A 21,082-nucleotide genomic window follows, 5' to 3' on the forward strand; every position below is an offset into this window, starting at 1 on the left:
TAAATAATATAAGCCTACATGTAGAGAAAATCTGAAGTTAATGTGTTTATTCTTCAAAAACATGAGAAAACATCATACTGTAGTGAAACTCTATAAATTAATTCAGTGTCATATTGTTTCGTGCTTCATATAAGAGTAAGACTTTGTGTGTAATCAATCTGATAAAGCTTGTGCATATTATCATAATCTTTTGGACCTGAGGAAAAGATTAGGGACTTATTTTAAATTATTCTTTAAGAACTTAAGCCACTTACAGTCAGTTAACCAAAAGTAGCTATTGTGTAGAGAAAAATTTGATAGTGTCCACAATTTCTTTAAGCATCATGATACCTCTTTTTATTTTGGTTTGAGCCAGGATTGTATTTGATAAAACCTTTTATGAAGTATTATGGGTTACAGCAAGGGTATTCCAACATTGGGCCTGAAGCCAGAGCCAAAGAAAAGCCCTTTGTTTCTGAATCTAGAACTAGGTAAAAAAGCAACATCTCCCTGAAAAAAGCCAAAACATTAAAAAAAAGGGCCAGTGAAAGAAACACAATTTGGTTCTCAAACCAGAACCATAAAATCATAAAATTCAACAATGTTTTTTTTTAAAAAATATTTATTTATTATGTATACAATGTTCTGTCTGTGTGTAGCCTACAGGCCACAAGAGGGAATCAGACCACATTCCAGATGGTTGTGAGCCACCATGTGGTTGCTGGGAATTGAACTCAGGACCTTCGAAAGGGCAGGCAATGCTCTTAACCACTGAGCCATCTCTCAAGGATACCATTAAGTGAAATACGAGAGGCATGAAGAGTCAAATCTCTCACACTTTTACTTGTATGTTTTGTTTAAAGGTTCCCTTAGAAGTTGGGGTATAATTATGGTTACCAGAAGATTGCGAGTGGTCATCAGGAAGGTAGATAGAAGGTGGTTACAAGGAATATTTTTTGAAAAAAGATGGGTAGAATTAATATATTACGGAAACATCACCATTACCAATAGCCAGAAATAATATAAAATATTATGAAATAACTTACTTGTGGCGGAGCAAATGAATGTAGACAGATTATATAGATATATACAGCTTTAATAAGGAAATAGACTTACAGGACCACAGGTTCCCGCGGCGGAGCAAAAGACAAAAAAAGGGCTGCTGGGCTCCCGCCCGGCAGATTTATCCGTAAACATTAGCCCGAGGCGAACACGCCCCCAATGGGTGGGGCTATGTCCCTACATCTCCCCCTTTTGTCTAAATAAGATAGAACCAAACCAAATACAACTATATACAATAATAACAAATAATAAATATAACAAACAATATTGAGAACAAAACTTTTGTTAAACATTTTATCTCAAGGAGTCTAAATAACATAGAGAGTAACTACAATTATATAATCTTTAACTCCGTCAAAGATCTGAGAAGGGAATAAAGATTACTTAACAATCGAGAGATATCCAAAATGTGTAACAATTGACAGAGACAACTGACTACCTGGGCAATCACCCAAAGTCTCGTTTGCAATGTTGAGTTAACCAAATTTGGCTAAGGCCTAACATAACTGGCATACCATTACTAAAGGCAAGGAACTTTCTTAGGACTATCCTACCCTGTCTTGGCAAGATAAGACAATCCTGTTTTATCCACTTAGGGATATTTTGTATCTTTGTTAGAAGTTGAGGTATGGGCTTTTCTTAACCCAAAGGCCAGTTCTGTCAAGAAGACAAACTCCCAGTGGAGTGTCTTTGGTGCTCAACGTTTTCTCGGGAGTAGAGTGGTGTTGCCAGGAGTAATTGTGTCTCTTTGGCATAGAAATTTTAGGTTAGATTAAAGGCCATTTTCTACAGCTCTTCGAAGAGGTTGAAGATCATACTATCTATACTAAATATAATCTCTATGTAACTAAAAGACCTGATAAACTTAAAAATAAATATGACAAACATATAATTCTCAATACCTATCTAACTTTGAAGACTAAAAGAATAAACAACTGTGCAATATATGAAGACAATGATCTTCAACTGTAAACAATGTCATAGTATCAGAGGTAGAAATGTACAATGTAATATGGTAGAAGTATCAATACAATATAGACAAAGTTATAAGCATACTCATACAAAAATAGAGGTAGGAACACTCACATTCAATATTTAACATATCAGTATACAAGAAACAGTACCAGTACAATTTTCTATAAACAGTAATTCACAAATACCAATCATCCCAAAAAACCAGTTAATCCCCCTTCTTCTTCCTCTTCTCTCTCTTTTTTTTTTTTTTTTTTCCAAAAAATTATCACCCTATCCCCTCAACCCTAAACCAACCACTAAAAGATGTCCCCAACCCTGAGGGCAAACTCTGTTGGGAGAGGGGACGTCTTGTGGCAGAGCAAATGAATGTAGACAGATTATATAGATATATACAGCTTTAATAAGGAAATAGACTTACAGGACCACAGGTTCCCGCGGCGGAGCAAAAGACAAAAAAAGGGCTGCTGGGCTCCCGCCCGGCAGATTTATCCGTAAACATTAGCCCGAGGCGAACACGCCCCCAATGGGTGGGGCTATGTCCCTACACTTACTAAAGAAGTGAAAGGACTGTAGGAAATGAACATTAAATTTTTGAAGAAAACAACTGAAGAAGACACCAGAGAATGGGAAGATGTCCCTTGCCCTTGTTATGTAGAAATCAAGATAGTAAAAATGAAAACCTTTCCAAAAGCTATCTACAGGTTCAATACCATTCCCTTGTAAATATCAGAAAAATTCTTCACAGACCTCAAAATAAAAATACTCAACTTCATATAAAAAAAGCAAAAAAAAAATGCAGGATAACCAAAACAACCGTATACAAAAAATAATTTCTGGAGTCATCGCATTCCCTGACTTCAGTCTACTACAGAGCTACAGTACTGAAAAGAGCCTGGTATTGACACAAAAACAGATAGGAGGACCAATGAAACTGATTCTAAGAATTGATATCAATCCACTCACCTACTACATGTGAATTTTGTTGAAGAATCAAAAAAATATAAGATGGGCCCTTTCCCTTTTCCCTGGCTAGTAGCACGGAGGCTGCACGATGCCTGGAGTTACTGTAAAAGACGTTAACCAGCAGGAGTTCCTCAGAGCTCGGGCAGCCTTCCTCAAAAAGTCCGGGAAGCTGAAACTCTCCGAATGGGTGGACACAGTCAAGCTGGCCAAACATAAAGAGCTTGCCCCCTATGATGAGAACTGGTTCTACACAGGAGCTGCCTCTACAGCACCACACCTGTACCTGCATGGTGGTGCCGGGGTTGGCTCCATGACCAAGATCTATGGAGGAAGGCAGAGAAACGGTGTCAGGACCAGCTTCTTCAGCAGAGGCTCCAAGAGTGTGACCTGCCATGTTATCCAAGCCCTGGAGGAACTGAAAATGGTGGAAAAGGACCAAGATGGGAGCCACAAGCTAACACCTCAGGGACAGAGAGATCTGGACAGGATTGCCGGACAGGTGACCTGCCAACAAGAAGCATTAGAACAAAGGATGCTGGGTTAATAAATTGCCTCATTCATAAAAAAATATATGTATATATATAAGATGAAAAAAGAAAGTATATTCAACAAATTTTGCTGGCATAACTGAGTATCAAGGTGGGGAAGAATGAAAGTAGATCTACATCTATCATCATGAACAAAACTCAACTCCAAATGGATCAAAGACCATAACAAAAAGCCAAATACACTAAACCACATAAAAGACATAGGAAGTATACGTGAACACACTGGCAAAAGAGACCACTTTCAAATTATAACCCCAGCAGCACAGACACTGAGAGAAATAATTAAGAAATGTGACCTTCTTAAACAAAAGTTTCTGTGAACCAAAGGACATGATCAGAAATACAAAAAAGGCTAGCCTGTAGTATGGGAAATGATCTTCACCTACTCCACATTGGACAGAGGACTGATCTTGAAAACATACAAAGAAATAAAAAAATTAGCCATAAAAAGAACAAATAATCCAATAAAAATGGAGTAAGACATAAACAAAGAACTTTCAACATATGAATCTAAAATTACTGAGAGACAGTGAAATTTCCAAACTCCTTAGCCATTAGAGAAATAAAAATCAGAACAACTCTGATCAAAACAAAAACATTGATGACAACTTAAGCTGGAGAGGATATGAGGTTAAGGGAACACTCCGCTGTAACACCCGATTATGTGTTACCCCCTTGGTACAGTTCAGGCGCCACTGTACAGTACACGTGTCAGGCAAGGGCCTGGAGATTGAAAGAACTCACAAAGAGACCTGGGTCATTCGAAAGGAGATCAGCTGAATGCTATTTTTTCAACCTTGGGGAAATCCTTATATACCTAACTGCTGCACAAGGATTTCCTCCCAGGCAAGTGGAAAATTACTATGCCAAAGATGGAGTCAACAATGCCCTACAGCTAATCACCAGGTGGGGCAGGGGGAGCACAGGAACAAACAAAATGCTTTAGTTAGCTGGCTGACCAGAAACTGTCCTCAAGATGCACCCCAAGAACAAGGGTAGACCCGGGCCCTACACTCCTCCATTTCTGATGGGGTTACAAACTCAGTCTGCTACATTGGATATCAGTATGGTTATTTCTCAGAAAATTAGAAAGCCACCTGCCTGGGTTTGAGGCATGCCTTTAGTCTCTGCACTTGTGAGGCAGAGACAGATCTCTGTGACTTCTAGGCCAGCCTGGTCTACAAGAGCTAGTTCCAGGACAGACTCCAAAGCTAAAGAGAAACCGTGTCTTGGAAAACCAAAAATTATAAAAAAAAAAAAAAAAGAAAGTATGAGGGCCGGGTGGTAGTGGTGCTCGCCTTTAAGTATGAAAGAAGATTAGGAAATAACCTATCTTAAAACCCAGCAATACCACTTTGGATATGTACCCAGTGGATGCTCAATCATACCACAAGGACAAGTGCTCAACTGTATTCACAGCAACATTATTTGTTCATAGCCAGAACCTGAAAACATCCCTTCCACTGAAGAATGGACAAAGAAATTCACATGGATAAAAACAATTATGTCTTCAAATTTATGGGCAAATTTCTGGATCTAGAAAACATCATAAAAGAGTGAGTTAAGCCAGACCCAGAAAGAAAAATATAAATGTACTCACTCCTTTTTTTCTTTCTTTCTTTCTTTCTTTTTTTTTTTTTTTTTTTTTTTTTTTTTTTTTTTTTTTTTGGTTTTTTGAGATAGGGTTTCTCTGTGGTTTTGGAGCCTGTCCTGGAACTAGCTCTTGTAGACCAGGCTGGTCTCAAACTCACAGAGATCCACCTGCCTCTGCCTCCCGAGTGCTGGAATTAAAGGTGTGCGCCACCACCACCCGGCTAATGTACTCACTCCTAAGTGGCTTTTAGATATAAAATGGGGGACAACCAGTCTACCATTCACAGTGCCAGAGAACATAGACAACAAAGTGGAAACAAAGAGATATACATAAATCTATTCTATATAGGACCTAGACAAAGACAAGATCTTAGTAAATTGGGAGCATGTGGATCATGGGAAAAGGGGAGGGGACAGGAAGGGACAGTAGTAGAAAAATATACAGTTGAATAAAAGACAGTTAAAAAATCCTTGGTAAACAACAATTCATGGGTAAATTATACAAAGCGATAGTAAGAAACGAATAGCTGAAATTTGAAACTTTGCTTAATTTTGTAGTTGAATAAAATAATTCCTCTTCCTAAGGCAAACTGATTTATGACATTTATGTAATAACAATCCACACATATTTTCCAAAAGAAAATTGAAGGTTCATACTATATCTCCGCATGTTCCTAAACCTGTACTCACACACACACACACACAAATGAGAGAGAGAAGTGTTTGGTTTTACTTAATATAGCTGCACTCATTCTAAATTCATCATTCAACACTAAGTTCATGCTTTTATTATGAATTTTGAAGGCTATACATGTTAGAGTGACAGACCCTGAAGCTAGATGTGTAATAATTGAATCTTTGACATTTGAAAATACCAAGTTAGAGTGTAAGAATATCTTGGGCTTTTACAATAAATCTAGCAGCCAGAATCAAGAGCTGGAATTTAAAAAGTGACCACACACTTTACAGATTCATTTATAATGTAAGAGACCATGTCCAAGAGAATTGGTATCTTAAAGGCTTTTGCCTGAAGGAGCTCTCACAGCACCTACCCCTTTAGCTTAAATAAGAAATTCCAAACTCAATATTGCTCAGACTTGAAAGTCAAGGGACTTTGTGGCAAGAGGGCAGCATTTGATGGGAGCCTTCTTCTGTTACTGAAGTGAGGACACATCCTGTTTCCTGGATACCATAACCAGCAGGCTTAGCAGTTTGTATTTATTAAGTCAACTAAAAGAACAAACCTACACTGCATGGGGGTGGTGTATGCCTTTGATCGTAACACTTGGGAGGCACAGACAGGTGGATCTCTGTAAAACCTAAGGCAATCCTGGTCTAGATAACTAGTTTCAGAAATGTCAAGGCTAAAAAATAATCTGTCATGAAAAACTAAAAAAAAAATTACAAATTAGTTTTCTGTTATGCACCCACCTATATTTCAGGTACACTGGGGACAAGGTGGGCAAATCTCTCTGATCTTGTAGAAATGCAAGTTTATACAGTGAGTTCCAGGCCATCCACAGAGGGGGAAGACTCAGCACAACTGAGTGGAGGAAGAAAAGAGTTCATGCCAGCTTGTCCTCAGGTGCACCTTAAACACTGCTCTCTGACATTTGATCCTTGGGTTTTCAAAAACCTCCATTCCTATCGCTTCACTCAAATTCCACAGCTCTTTGTGGATGCCTGATCACCTTAACCTAATAGTGACTTCAGTTTCATGTCTCTGGAAGCCCTCACAACCTGGATGTTATCTTGAGTCATCACTACTTAGAGCTACTAACTGAATGTTTTTCAAGCACCTGGGATACAGAATATGGAACCATTTCTACAAGTCAGCCTTCATGGCTGCAAGTTATTATTTTCTCTTTACAAGAGGATTGAACTCAAGCATGGTTACACCTGGTGTGTAAGCTTCAAGGCTCCAATTGTGTCCAATTGCTTTGATTAAATAGTTAATCACCTTTTAAAGACTTTTACTGTCAGTTTGCATCCTGATTACTTTTTATACTTTTCCCTCATTTTGGGAAGACTTGGGATCAGAAATTGTTTAAGAAGCAAGACTAAGTTAGTTTCCCATGCTATCATTCTTTTATTTCTCCTGGGTCATCAAGGCTGTGATAAAGAAGGATTTATAGAACAGCCATTTATACCACACTGTTACTAATGACATGTTCATGAGACTCAGCACTTAGAACATTGGTAAATCATCCACAGGGACTAACATTGATACCCAGCACCCACAACTGTGTGTACTTCCCGTCAGAGGGGATTAGACACTATCTTCTGGTCACCCTTCCACTGACACCCTTACTTGAAAAGTATGATCAGACATGTTCAAATATTTTAATAACCAATGGGACACTTCAATGATGGGAAGGCCATTCTATGTGGTTGCTGGGAATTGAACTCAGGACCTTGGGAAGAGCAGGCAATGCTTTTTTTATTCACTAAGCCGTCTCTCCAGCCCCCAAGGCCATTCTATATATAACATCAGAAAAATACCTATAAATAGAAAAGGCACAATAGAAGCTGAACAAAAGCCATAGAAGGAATAAAATGACTACAAAATAAATTTTAGTAAATGGAGTTGCCACAATATACAATACTTTAGTACCTACCTCAAATGTTTCAAAATAGAAACCAAAATGCAATGATTTCCAGCATCAGTCTTGAGTGAACGTATTACATAATTTATTTCCTTCAAGGCTATGATGAAAAATAATTGTTCTTCAAGCTGAAGACAACTTTGATGGCTAAAGTCACTAAAAATTGTTTTCATGAATAGGACTTTCTGCTTTATGAGTTTGTTCCTATTTCCAAAATTCAATGAAATATAAATAGACATTAAAATATTTATAGCACTAGTGTTATGGCTAGGTGACTAAGAAATCTTCATTCCAAGGACTCAGGTCAGATTTTTAACAGCTATCTGTAATTTCTGCTACAAGAAGATATAAGGTGTTTAACTTTTCCAGGATACAGAATGCACATTTACATTCCCCCCACCACACACATATCACATCATTACAATAAAAGCAAATTTTTAAACAATTTTTCACTCATGAAAAATTTTCTCCTGTAAGCATTTATTAATGTAAAATAGGAGACCAGACATCTTACAGCTCACTTACAGAGTTTTTCTTCATGAAGAATTGGTTCATGTAAAGAGAAAGCAAATTTAAACTTGAAGTAAGAGAAAATAATCCTTGTAAGTTGAAGGTATCATTTGGGAAGATTTAGGCTTTGAGAATTTACATCCATACACCAGTTCCAGTTCCAACACTCTGCTTCATGTGGCTGATTACAGCTGTGAGCTCTTAAGTTCCAGCTTTAGTGTCATGTCTGACACTTTTTGTCATGACTCTTTCATGGTGATCCTATTATCCTCTAGAACCACGGCCTGAATAAGATGCTTTTATATTGTGAAATAGACATCATATCACAACCAAAAAGGAGGCAGTACACATCCATAAATATTTACACCTGAATTACATATTCCATGCAGTTGAAGAGAAGTATAAAATCTAAAAGGGTTACATTATTCAAATTTATTTTGCAAGAGTTAAAATTCTGGAAGGAAGGATACGCTGACTACCAAAAGTTAGGCAATACCAACAGCTGTGAAAAGAAGTTTGCCCCACTAGATGTAGCAATTCTTTTCCTCTCTGAGAGACAGTCATTACAGCTGGGCTCTGCTCCATTCTTCTATGAAAGCTTCCCAGCAAAAATGTCTGTTGCTGATCTGCTCCACTCTCCTAAGGGAGTCTCCCATAAGAGGTGTCCATTGCGTCTGTGCTCTTCTGGGCTAAGTGAGTTTCCAAACAGTGGTGTCAACTACATCTCAGTTCAATTCCACTAGGGATCCATTCCAGTGAAAGAAGGGGTTCATATAAATCTAAGTCAAGAGATTTATTTGGGAGGGAAGAATCCAGAGTGTAACTTCTTCTGCAAGGCTGAAAAGGGGCAGCTGCCAACTGAAGGAGCATATGACTCATATATGGCTTTTTGGAGCCAGAGAGCTTCTAAAGAGATTTAGAAGGCGGGAATTGGTGTGATTTAAATGCCTGGATTTGAACAAGTTCAGAGATGGGCTGGATTTTGTGCTTGGGAATGGTTGGTTTTGAGCTCAGCGAGACAATGGGAGATTGCATTTCTTTGGCTCTGGTTTGAGAGCCAAAGCAGATTTCTTTCTTTTCAAGTGAAGAATTCAGTAGTTGTTCATTCCACGAGACTGGCTATTGTGTGTGTTTTGTTTTCTGCTATGAATTTGAGTAGTGTGCTTTCAAGGTCTGGGAAGAAGAGTTTTGGGATGTTTTTGAAGATTGCATTAAATATATTAATTTCTTTTGGTAGGGTTGCCATTTTTATTATGTTGATTCTACCTATCCAAGAGCATCTTTCCATTTTCTTGTATTTTCTTCAATTTTTTTCTTTAAAGTCTTAAGTTTTGAAATAACAGGTCTTTCATTTCTTTGGTTACTGTTACCTGAAGATATTTTAAATTATTTGTGGCTATTGTAAATGGTGATGCTCCTCTGATTTCTTTCTTAGCTTCCATTTTATTTGTATATAGGAAGGCTACTGATTTTTTTGAGCTGATCTTGTGTCCTGACAAATTACTGAAGGTATTTATGGGCTGTAAGAGTTCCCTGATAGAGTTTGTGGGGTCACTTATGTATACTACCATATCATCTGTAAATAGCAGAAGCTTAACTTCTTCCTTTCCAGTTTGGATCCCCATTATCTTTTTTTGTTTTCATTTTCTCTACCTAGAATTTCAAGAACTATGTTTACTAGGTATGGTGAGAGAGGACAGCCTTGAATTGTTCCTAATTTTAGTGGGATCATTTTGAGTTTCTCTCCATTTAATTTACTCTATGTTTTCTGTATATTTCTTTTATTATGTTAAGATATCTTCCTTGTATCCCTGATCTCTCCAAGATCTTTCTCATGAAGGGGTGCTGGATTTTGTCATATGCTTTTTCAGCATCTAATGAGATGATTATATTTTTTCTTTCAATTTATTTTTATGATGGATTACATAGACAGATCATATGCTTCATATGCTAAGCCATTCTGCATCCCTGGGACGAAGCTAATTTCATCATGGTGAATAATTTTTTGGTGTGTTCTTTGATTCAGTTTGTCAGTATTTTATTGAGTATTTTTGCATTAATGATCATGAGGGTGATTGGCATATAATTCTCTTTTTTGATTCTTTGTGTGGAATTAGTATCAGGTTAACTGTAACATCATAATGGAAATGTTTGTATGGAAATGTTTCTTCTGTTTTTATTTTGTGCAACCATTTGAGGAGTATAGTTGTTACCTCTTCTTTGAAGTTCTGGTAGAATTCTTCACTGAATCCATCCAGTCCTTGGCTTTTTTTTTTAGGTTAAAGATGGTTTTTGATGTCTGCTTCTATTTACTTGAAGGTTATAGGTGATTTTGAATTGTTCACCAGGTCTTGATTTGATTTTGGTATGTGGTACTTATTCGGCAAATTGTCCACTTACCTTACATTTTCCAAAAATAGAACCCATACAGCAATGGAGCCATCATCCAACCATCATTTGGTTTAAGACCAATCATCTTGTTTAAGATCTGGTTCCTCCTTTTCTCTTTTCTGTTGTGTGGAATCCCTGTGAAAACCATGTTAAAAGTACCTTCAGTTCATGTGACCTCAGCAGGAAGCCAGAGAACAATCATCATTTGTGACCTTAAAGTTATCTTTAGCTGTTAATATTCTGTGCACCATATCCCCTGTAGGACAAAAAATCACTGCATCCACCTAGCACAGCACAGTGCACAGTACAAGCTAGCTAACCACATTGTGTCATGGAGGAAAAGAGGAACGTTCTTATGCAGTGCAAGATCGTGAAAGTGTCTCCTTTTGGAGCAAGGGGCACGTGCTATTGAAATGCAAAGCTTGGCCAATCTAGAAAAGATCTTTCACTGGGGTGGAAGGAATGGCCAGGAACTACTGTACTGTGTCTTTAAGCACACTGTAGCCCTGTGGACAGTGTTCTTACCACTCAGATTGCACCAGCCAATCAGGCCCTCCAGGTGACCTGCCAGTCAGAAACAGTGCAGGGCTCTTCAGGGCACTAGCCTTCAGATTCGGCTTTGTGAAGGAGCTTGTGCCAGTTGTTTCCTGTGCTGTGGTGAAGTTGCTGCTGCAGGGAGATGATGAACTGAGAGCTTTGGTGATCTGAGGAACCACAACATGGTGAGCAAGGGAATGCTGTCTCCAGATGGGGAGAAGCAGAGTGTGAGGTGCGGGAGACAGCACGGTGCTCCGCCAGGGATCCATGTGGGAACTTGCCGCCATATTCCCTGCCTCTCAAAGTCCCATGTGGTCCTTTTAATTCCTAGACCTTGTGCTGTAGGCTTAATCTTCTTAGAGAATTTGGAGCAGGGTGCTGTGTGTACAAACATCTTTCTTCTCAACTACAATATGCCATACTCAGAGAGGCCTAGTTTCTCCAGTATCTTCTCAAAATTGAGCACTTTGCATTTAACCTTACATACAATCTCCATTTGTGTTTAACTTGTGGATGGTAACAAGGCATCTCAACTGTTGGGTAGCTCTGCACTTCTAAGCTGCCATGTAGAAGAGTTGAATTGCTGATATAAAGGATTTTCCAATGCCTTGGAAATAGTTCAGTATCACAAAGTAGAATTAGCTGAGGGAGGACTGTCTCTAAATCACCCAGAAGATAAATGTATTTTAATCAGGGCTGTTAGAGATTAGGATGCTAGGGCACACTCTGTTCAACTGAATTGTCCAGATATTTAGCTCCAAACTACTACAGAGAAGCCACCACTGATTTAAAGCCAGACACCAGGCACATCCCTATATAAAAACAACCCTCTAGCAAGCTTTTCAAGGAGGCATTATAGGTTCCTAAACAACCTTAAGGCCTGATGTGGCTCAAAGTTCCAGTTTTCTTCTTCTTTTTTTTTTTTTCTTTTTTCTTTTTTTTGGTTTTTCGAGACAGGGTTTCTCTGTGGTTTTGGAGCCTGTCCTGGAACTAGCTCTTGTAGACCAGGCTGGTCTCGAACTCACAGAGATCCACCTGCCTCTGCCTCCCGAGTGCTGGGATTAAAGGCGTGCGCCACCACCGCCCGGCTCCAGTTTTCTTCTTAAGAAAAGCAAAGTTCTTCCAGATGGGCAATAGGACACCAGGTGACATATATTTGAAATGCAAAACATTGTTGTGCTGAGGAGTTACCTGATCAATCAAGGGTTTTATTTATTCCCTCAGGCAGGGATCAGGGACATTCCTAGGAGATCTAGTAACAGCCTGTGGGCTAAGCCTTGAAAGTTTCCCTAAGGACCTGATGTATTGATGATACAACAGAGCTCCTTCTCTAAAACCAGGAATATGCTTTGGAGAGCTGGTAATGATCTGGTGCCAAGGCCTTTGTGGAGGGGTTCCTTTAGGTCCTAAGAACCCAACCCTTTCACCACATGGAGCTATGGTTATCAGTCCCCAGACCACTGTGCTCTTAGTAAAGTTCTTGAGATAATCTGTGCTCCAATTGAGTAGAATTGTCTGACTAACCTCCTCCCAAATTCATATGATATTGTTTATTGACTTCTTAAAATTCTCCCATTTCCCCTCTGGAAGTATCCAAGACGCTATTCTTTTTTTACTCCTTTTATTAAAATTTTTAGAAACAGTGTTTCTCTGTAGGACTTGTCCTACATTACACCTTTAAAATCTTAAATGATTCTACCACCAGTTTCAAAGTTATAAATTTGAGTTATAAACTGAATATCCATTGCAGGTAAAGAAAAAGGATTTGCATGTGGAGAGTGGTTCCTACCTCAGTCCAGAATAGAAGCAACAGAGAGGATAGACTTCACCTTAATTTGCCAGTTTTTCCTTTTCATTTATTTAGTTTTTTATCTCCAGAATTCCTTCAGCTTGCATTCTTTTACATGCTTCCACCAAGGAGTTGCAGATAGGAAGTGGCATGCCTGGGCAGAGAGAGGAATATAAGTTGGTACGAGAGAGGAGCTGAGGATTGAGTGTTTTGAAGAAACAGCATTCAGTCTGAGGACTTATAGAGACAGAATACCCCATTTGGTGAGTCGAACAACATTTATCTAGGGCTTCCCATGGAGGGAATGCTGATGCTAAGGAAAAGTTAGATTAAGAGAAATGAAGACAGAATCCTAGGTTAGACTGAGAGGATGAAAGGTCAATAGAAAACAGCCCAAGTTTATTTCTCAGCCGGCATATATACTAAACACAGTCAAAAGGCAGATCAAAAAGCAGTACAGTCAGCCCCCAACCTCAGTACACTGTGCTTGGAGGCAGCTCAAACCTGTGAATTAACTGGTTCAGCTAAGCAGCTTCTAATCACTAACAAGGAGTGCCCCTGGTTGGCCTACACTATCCCAAATCTTAATAGAAAAAATAGTCCTTTTCAGCTGAGCAAAATGCTTTTTCTGTTGAGAAACACAAATGTTACTCACAGCCCACAAGGTTTCTCGAAGAACAGCAGGCATGCTTGAACACAAATGGAATCTTTAAGTCTGAAAGGACTCCAGATGGAAACTGAGTCACACGTGGGCTCCCACATTGGATGTGAATTTCATAAAGTTAAGAACTAGTGGCTAGATGCTATGCTTCTCTAATCTTTCAGCTTTCAGCCCTACTATCTGACTACAGATTTTTTTTTTTTTGGATTTTTCGAGACAGGGTTTCTCTGTGGTTTTGGAGCCTGTCCTGGAACTAGCTCTTGTAGACCAGGCTGGTTTCAAACTCACAGAGATCCGCCTGCCTCTGCCTCCCAAGTGCTGGGATTAAAGGTGTGCACCACCACCGCCCGGTGTGACTACAGATTTTATGAATAAGATCAATTTGCACTACATCTAAAATCTAATTTTAAAAAAGGCTTCTTCTTAATTCCTGTTCATGATTTTGGGTCTAAATCTCTATCAAGTAACATAAAATTTAGTTTTTGAATTCTGTATGTAAATAAAAAACTGTGCTCCTTTAACCTCTTTGAGCTTTACTACATATAGCATTTAAAAGGTTTTCTAGTAAACCATGATCATTCTTAGCAGTGACCGTTAAAATCTTAAATAGGAGCTTAGGGCCCCACACCATTGATTCCTCCTAGAGTGTGGTAATGCAACTAAACTGACTACCCTTCCAAAAGTCAGCTTTGGACTAAGTATTATTCAGGACAATTCCAAGATTACTATCTAAGATGGTCCTCATGCACCACACTAGCCAGAACTTGTGATAATTCCTCCACTTTCCCATTACACAAAGACTAGACAAGAGATAATACAGGCAATTCTCCCATGAATTGAAATTATCCTAAGTTTATTTCAGGGACCCCTATAGATGCCATTGCCCATAGACATCAAAAAATAATTTTTAAAACATGGTTCCCATATTTCCAAGAGTTGGGGGAAGCAGTTTGGTCAGGCATTAGCTCATGATTTATGTCATCATTGAGGTGAGGTGGTAACAAGTTACTATGGGTAATGGCGAAACATATAAACAAAGGAGATTATATTCAGTTAACTTGTTCTGAAAAGAAAAAGGGAAGACGTATAAATTATAGGATAAATGATAGATTACTCAATTGACTTTAAATAAAAACAATTATTTTTATTAAATGTTTTACATTAGTATGGTTTTGTATATTAATACATATTTGAGATTATTTTTGTTATATTATAGATATTTCTAATCTTATTTAACATATTTGTGTATATTCATGCAAATTCAAAATTATTTTTGATAAAATATTCTGTAAATATATTTCTACTCTTATGTATTGTTGTGTACCCAAAAAGTCACTTTACGATTTAAAACAAATCTCTAGTCTTTAAAATTACTATTATAAGCTTTTAAAATTAATAAAATTACAGATTAATAGTTACATATTATAATCATAGTTATGGTCATGTTAGGGAGTCTTTCAAGGTGAAACAAAAAAACATTTCATTTCCATTTTTTTCATGATAGGTTTTCCTGGAAATCACTTTGTAGACCAGCCTGCCCTGAAGCACACCGAGATCAATGTTCTTCTGCCACACAAGTACTGGAATTAAAGACATGACCATCAATCCCTGGCCAAAAATACATTTTAAATAAGTCATCAAACATTTCCTTTTCAAAATATGGCATTTAAGATGTTATGATTATATAAGGCTTTTATGGCAAGACATGTCTGTTCCTGACAACACCAATCTACTTCAGAGAAATGATGGCTATCATAGAAATGACTAAATGTAGTTAACTTTCTTGTGGGCAAGAGTTTGGCACTGGCAAGAAACTGCTCTTTGAGTTAATTACTGACAGTATACTGTCTTAAGTTAGATAGGCAGGACACGAAAGAAAGTGACAGCTGAGCATTGCCATGGCAAAGCAGGACAATCCTTCAAAATTCCTGCTTCACAGAAACTTGGTCAGATCTTCTAGGTTTATAGGCTAAAGTTAAAAGTCCAACAGTATAGTGGAATCTTGGGTGACTGTTCAGGCAGTCAGTAGTTTTTGTCATTTCTTAGTTTTTTTAAAATTGTTTTCATTGACGTATATATTTTCCTCTGCTCTCCTGTATTCCTCCCCTCTTTTACCTTCTCCCATGATCTATATGGTCACAATCAGTTCAGAAGATTCTGTCTTTTTCTACTTTCCATGTAGATTATATCCATGTATATCTGTCTTAGATTCCTCTTTGTTATCTAGGTTCTCTGGGGTTGAGAATTGTTGGCTGGTTTTCTTTGCTTTAGGTCTTAAAGCCACTTATGAGTGAGGACATTGTATATTTGTCTTTCTGGGTCTGGGTTACCTCACTCAATATGATGTGTTCTTGATCCATAAATTTGCATGCAATTTCCAAATGTCATTATTTTTTTCTGCTGTATGGTACTCAATTGTGTAAACGCAGCACATTTTCGTCATCCATTCTTTGGTCAGGGAGTGCTAGGTTGTTACCAGGCTAATACAAATAGTGCTGCTATGAATATAGCTGCACACATGCCCTTGTGGTAAGATTGAGAATCATTTATGTTATACTCAAAGTGGTATTGCTTGGTCTTGAGGTAGGTTGTGTCCTAATTTTCAGAGAAATCACCTTTCTGATTTCAAAAGTGATTGTACCAGTTTGCATGCCCACCAGCAATGGAGAAGTTTTCTCTTCTCTCTACATCCCCTCCAGCATAAACTGTCCTCAGTGTTTTTGATCTTGGCTATTCTTACAGGTATAAGGTGGTATCTCAGAGTTGTTTTTACATTTCTCTAATGGCTAAGGATGTTGAGCATTTCCTTAAGTGTCTTTCAGTCATTTTATAGTCATCTGTTGAGAGTTCTCTGTTTAAGTCTGTACAATATTTTTCCCAATGTCTTATTTGTTCTTCTCATGACCAGTTCCTTGAGCTCTTTATATATTTTGGATATCAGCCGTCTGTTTGAGTGGGGTTGAAGAAGACCTTTTTCTATCCTGTAGGCTGCCATTTTATTAAACATTTCTTCTGCTTCTCAGAAAGTTCTCAGTTTTAGGTGGTCCCATCTATTAAATATTGCTATTAGTGTTCGTGTTGCTGGGGTTATATTTACAAAGTGGTCTTCTGTACCAATGTGTTCAAGTGTACGTTCCACTTTCTTTTCTATGAAGTTCGATGTGGTTGGTTTCATGTTTTGATCTATTTGGACTTGAGATTTCTGCATGGAGATAGATAAACACTATACTTTTTGTTTACTCAGAAATTATATTCTCCTCAGGTCTCTAATGGAGTTAAATACTAGATAATTGTGGTTCTCTTTATTGTTACCAAATTGAAACAGCTCAGAAACTAGCATGAAATATGTAAGGTTAAGAGATATAAAAAGTTTACTTTAGGTTGGGATAAAAAATGATTTAGGTACAACACTTTGGACTTACCTAGATAGGATAGATAATAAACTATTTTCTCTAAATTTACCAAATACAAATGGATTGTTCATTGTTTCCTATATATATTTGTATATAGTTGTTGTATGTTTTGTATATAGCTTTACTGTGTTAGTTAAATTTTTCACTTTTTATTTAGTAAGAAAGGGGAAAAGGTATGACATTTTGATCATGTTCTCATAATAAAGCTTGCTTGCAGTCAGAACAGAGCTAACAACAACCTGACTGAGAATTACCCTAGAGGTTTGAATGACTTTCGTCAGGTAGGAGTCAGGATTATTAAGGCAGACTTGAGAGAAGATATGGGCTCTTTTCTTGCATGGAGAAATTGAAGAGATAGTAGTCACCAGTGGCTGATCAATTGGTTTTCTGATCTTTCAAATTCTTACCCTGCCGTCTGATGCCTGAGTTTTTATTTTATTTTATTTCAGTTTAATTTAGTTTTTCTTTGACAGGGTTTCTTGGTGGCTTTGGATCCTGTCCTCGAACTCATTTTCTAGCCCATGCTAGCCTTGAACTCACAGAGATCTGCCTGCCTCTGCCTCCCTAAAGGGCTGGAATTAAAAGTGTGTGCCACAACTGCCTGGTCTGAGTTTTTATTTTAAATATCAATTAGATTAATGCTTCAGTAGGGATAGAGCTAATTAAGTAAGGCCTTGGAAAGTGAAGCCTCACCAGTCATTGGTGGTGCATTTCTGTGAGTTCAAGGCCAGTCTGGTCTACAAGAGCTAGTTCCAAGAAAGGCTCCAAAGCTACAGAGAAACCCTGTCTCAAGAAACACAAAACAAAAACAAAAAAACCAAACAAACAAAATATGTAGCCCCATGTACCTGAGAGAGAACCACAGGATTTGGCATTCGCTCTGCTGAATTTTCATCTTTTCTTGACCCAATCTTCCCTCATTTGTCCTCATTCCTCTCTTTCATTAGTCTTTTGTTTCTTCTTTTTTTTTTTTACCTTGACTGCAGTGCTTCTTTCCTCCATTCTTCTCAGTCTCACATTTCCCCCAAATCTCTCTTCTTTGTTTACCTTTAGAATCTCATACATATCATCAAAACATGGTGTCTTGTTTTAATTAGGGATTCTGCTGTTGGGATGAAACACCATGACCAAAAAGCAAACTGGGGTGAAAAGGGCTTAGTTGGCTTATACTTCCAAATTGTTCTTCACTATTAAAGCATACCAGGGAAGGAACTCAAGGAGGGCAGGATCCTTGAGTCAAAATTTGATGGAAATGTGATGGGGGCGTGTTTCTTACTTTCTTACCTCACATGACTTACTCATCCTCTCTTCTTATAGAACCCAGAACCAGCCCAGGGATGGCACAACTCTCAATGGGCTGAGCCCTCTGCCATTGATTGGTCATTGAGAGAATGCCTCATTTTTGAATCCCATGGAGGCATTTTTTTTTCCTGAGGCTCCTTAATCTCTGATGTCTCTAGGTCATTGTTAAGCAGACATGGAAAACCAGCCCACATACATGGTACAACAAGTTAAATTAAGACTATGCCGAATCCATATAAAGCCTGGATATAGAAACCCAGTATGAGGAAAGGGGTCTCAAAAGCTGTCAAATGAGTTAAAGTACACCCCACATATAAACACACCCAGTCTTAGGAGTCCCACAAAACACCATAGTATGAACTGATAACATATATGCAAAGCATTTAGCACAGGCCCCTAGAGGATCATGAGTCTCTGTGAGTGCCAATAACTCCTGCTTAGTTGATTCAGTGGGCTGTGTTAACCTAGTGTCCTCAACCAAGGTGGGAGGTGGTTGCTATGATACTTCCTCCCCATTGCCAGTAGGGTCTCCTTAGCTCCTCTTATTGTTTGACTGCCTGTGTCTGCTCCTAGTGCTTTCAGTTCCTGGAATAGGCCAGTCTGATAACAAGTGGATGAGGTAGCATTCTTTGAGAATAGCAGAATGTTATGAGAAATCTTTTCATGGACTTTCTTTTCTATCTTGTTTGGTTCTATCATAGACATGTAGTGTAGTGAGCTTCAGGTACTTGGTCATCCAATTAGGATGGGCATGGTCTCCCTCTAATGGAATGGGCCTGAAGTTTCATGAGTTATTTGTTGTTTACTCCTACAAGTTCTGGGGATCAAATGACTCAACATATCTTGCAAGCAGGACTAGATGTAGAGTGAAGGTACTGTTGTTGGGCTGGTGTCTCTGTCCCAACATTGAATACTTTGCCTGGTTAGAGCAGACTCCAAAGGCTTCTTATCCCCCTTTCCTAAAAGTCCTTGCTAGGGACATTTTCATACAATCCAATGGATATTTACTGTACTAGGTACAATACCAACTCCAAATGTACCCCAATTCCTGTAGTTTTCCCCATTCCATCTACATCCAAGTACCCTGATCCTGCTTTCTCCTCTTCTCATCCCCAACTACCCCCATTCAATTTAGAAGACCTATTCTAGTGCCCCTTTCAGGGAGATCGATGTATCCCTCCCTTGATCCTTTGTGGTTAAGTCTCTCCGTGTTTGTGGATTGTAGCATGAATATCCTTTACTTTACAACCAATATTAATGTATAAGGGAGTTCACACCATTTGTATTGCTGGGTCTTGAGATAGGTTGAATCCTAATTTTCAGAGAAAGTGCCATACTGTTTTCCAGAGTGGTTGTACAATTTGCGTTTCCACCAGCAATGGAGGAGTCTTCCCCTTACTCCCACATCCTCATCAGCATAAGCAGTCACTGGTGTTTTTGATCTTAGCCATTCTGACAGGTGTAAGGTGGAATTGAAGAGCCATTTTGATTTGCATTTCCCTGATAGCTAAAGATGTTGAATATTTCCTTAAGTGTCTTTTGGCCATTTGAGACTATTCTTTTTTTTTTAATTTTATTTTTTTTTAATTGAAAAAATTCTGCCTCCTCCCTGACTCCTATTTCCCTCCCCCTACCGCCCTCCTCTCCCTCTCACCCCCATTACATTCCCCCTCCCTCTCCAGTCTGAAGAGGAGTCTGGATTCCCTGCCTGTGGGTAGTCCAAGGTCCTCCCACCTTCATCCAGTTCCAGTTCCCAAACAGGCTAGGCTCCCACAAAGCCAGTTCATGCAGTACAATCAAAACCTAGTGCCATTGTCCTTGGCTTCTCATCAGCCCTTATTGTCCGCCTTGTTCAGAGAGTCCGGTTTTATTCCATTCTAATTCAGTCCCAGTCCAGCTGGCCTTGGTGAGCTCCCAATAGATCAGCCCCACTGTCCCAGTGGGTGGGTGCACCCCTCACGGTCCTGACTTTCTTGCTTATCCCTCCTTCTGCTCCTCATTTGGATCTTGGGAGCTCAGTCCGGTGCTTCAATGTGGGTCCCTGTCTCTATCTCCATCCATCGCCAGATGAAGGTTCTATGGTGGTATGTAAGATATTTATCAGTATGGCTCTAGGGTAGTGCCATTTCAGGTTCCCTCTCCTCAGTTGCCCAAGGAACTAACTGTGGACATCTCCCTGGACACCTGCGAGCCCCCATTTGAGATTATTCTATAGAAAATTCTCTGTTTAGTTCTGTACACCATTTTTAATTATTTGAAATGTTGATGTTTAATTTCTTGTTCTTCATATATTTTGGAGATTAGTCCTCTATCTTATAAGTAGCCTACCTTATTGTGTTATTGACTGTGTTCTTTGCTTTGCAGAAGGCTCTCAGTTTCAGAAGGTCCCATTTATTTATTGTTCCTCTCAGACTCTGTGTTACAGGTGTCATGTTTATTAAGTGGTCTCCTGTTCCATGCTTGGAAGGCTACTTTTCACTTTTTCTCCTATCAGTTTCAGTGTGGTCATATTTATATTAGGGTCTTTATCTCCTTTGGACTTCAGTATTGTGTATGGTGATAGATATGGATCTATTTGCATTTCTTTACATGTCGATACCCAGTTATGCCATAACCATTTGTTGCAGATGCTTTCTTTTTTCATTGTATAATTTTAGCTTCTTTGTCAAAAATCAGGTGTTCATAGGTGTGTGGATTAATATCCTGGTCTTTGATTCAGTTCCGCCATTTAAGCTGTCCGTGTTTTTGCCCAT

General features: G+C 38.6%; 1 pseudogene; it reads left to right on the forward strand.

Annotated features, from left to right (window-relative positions):
* Nucleotides 1–3,067: 3,067 nt before the first annotated feature.
* LOC130866956 (40S ribosomal protein S19-like) lies at nucleotides 3,068–3,503 on the forward strand (annotated as a pseudogene).
* Nucleotides 3,504–21,082: the final 17,579 nt, after the last annotated feature.

The sequence above is a fragment of the Chionomys nivalis genome, chromosome 26 (genome assembly GCF_950005125.1).
Source record: "Chionomys nivalis chromosome 26, mChiNiv1.1, whole genome shotgun sequence".
In the NCBI taxonomy this organism is placed as follows: Eukaryota; Metazoa; Chordata; class Mammalia; order Rodentia; family Cricetidae; genus Chionomys; species Chionomys nivalis.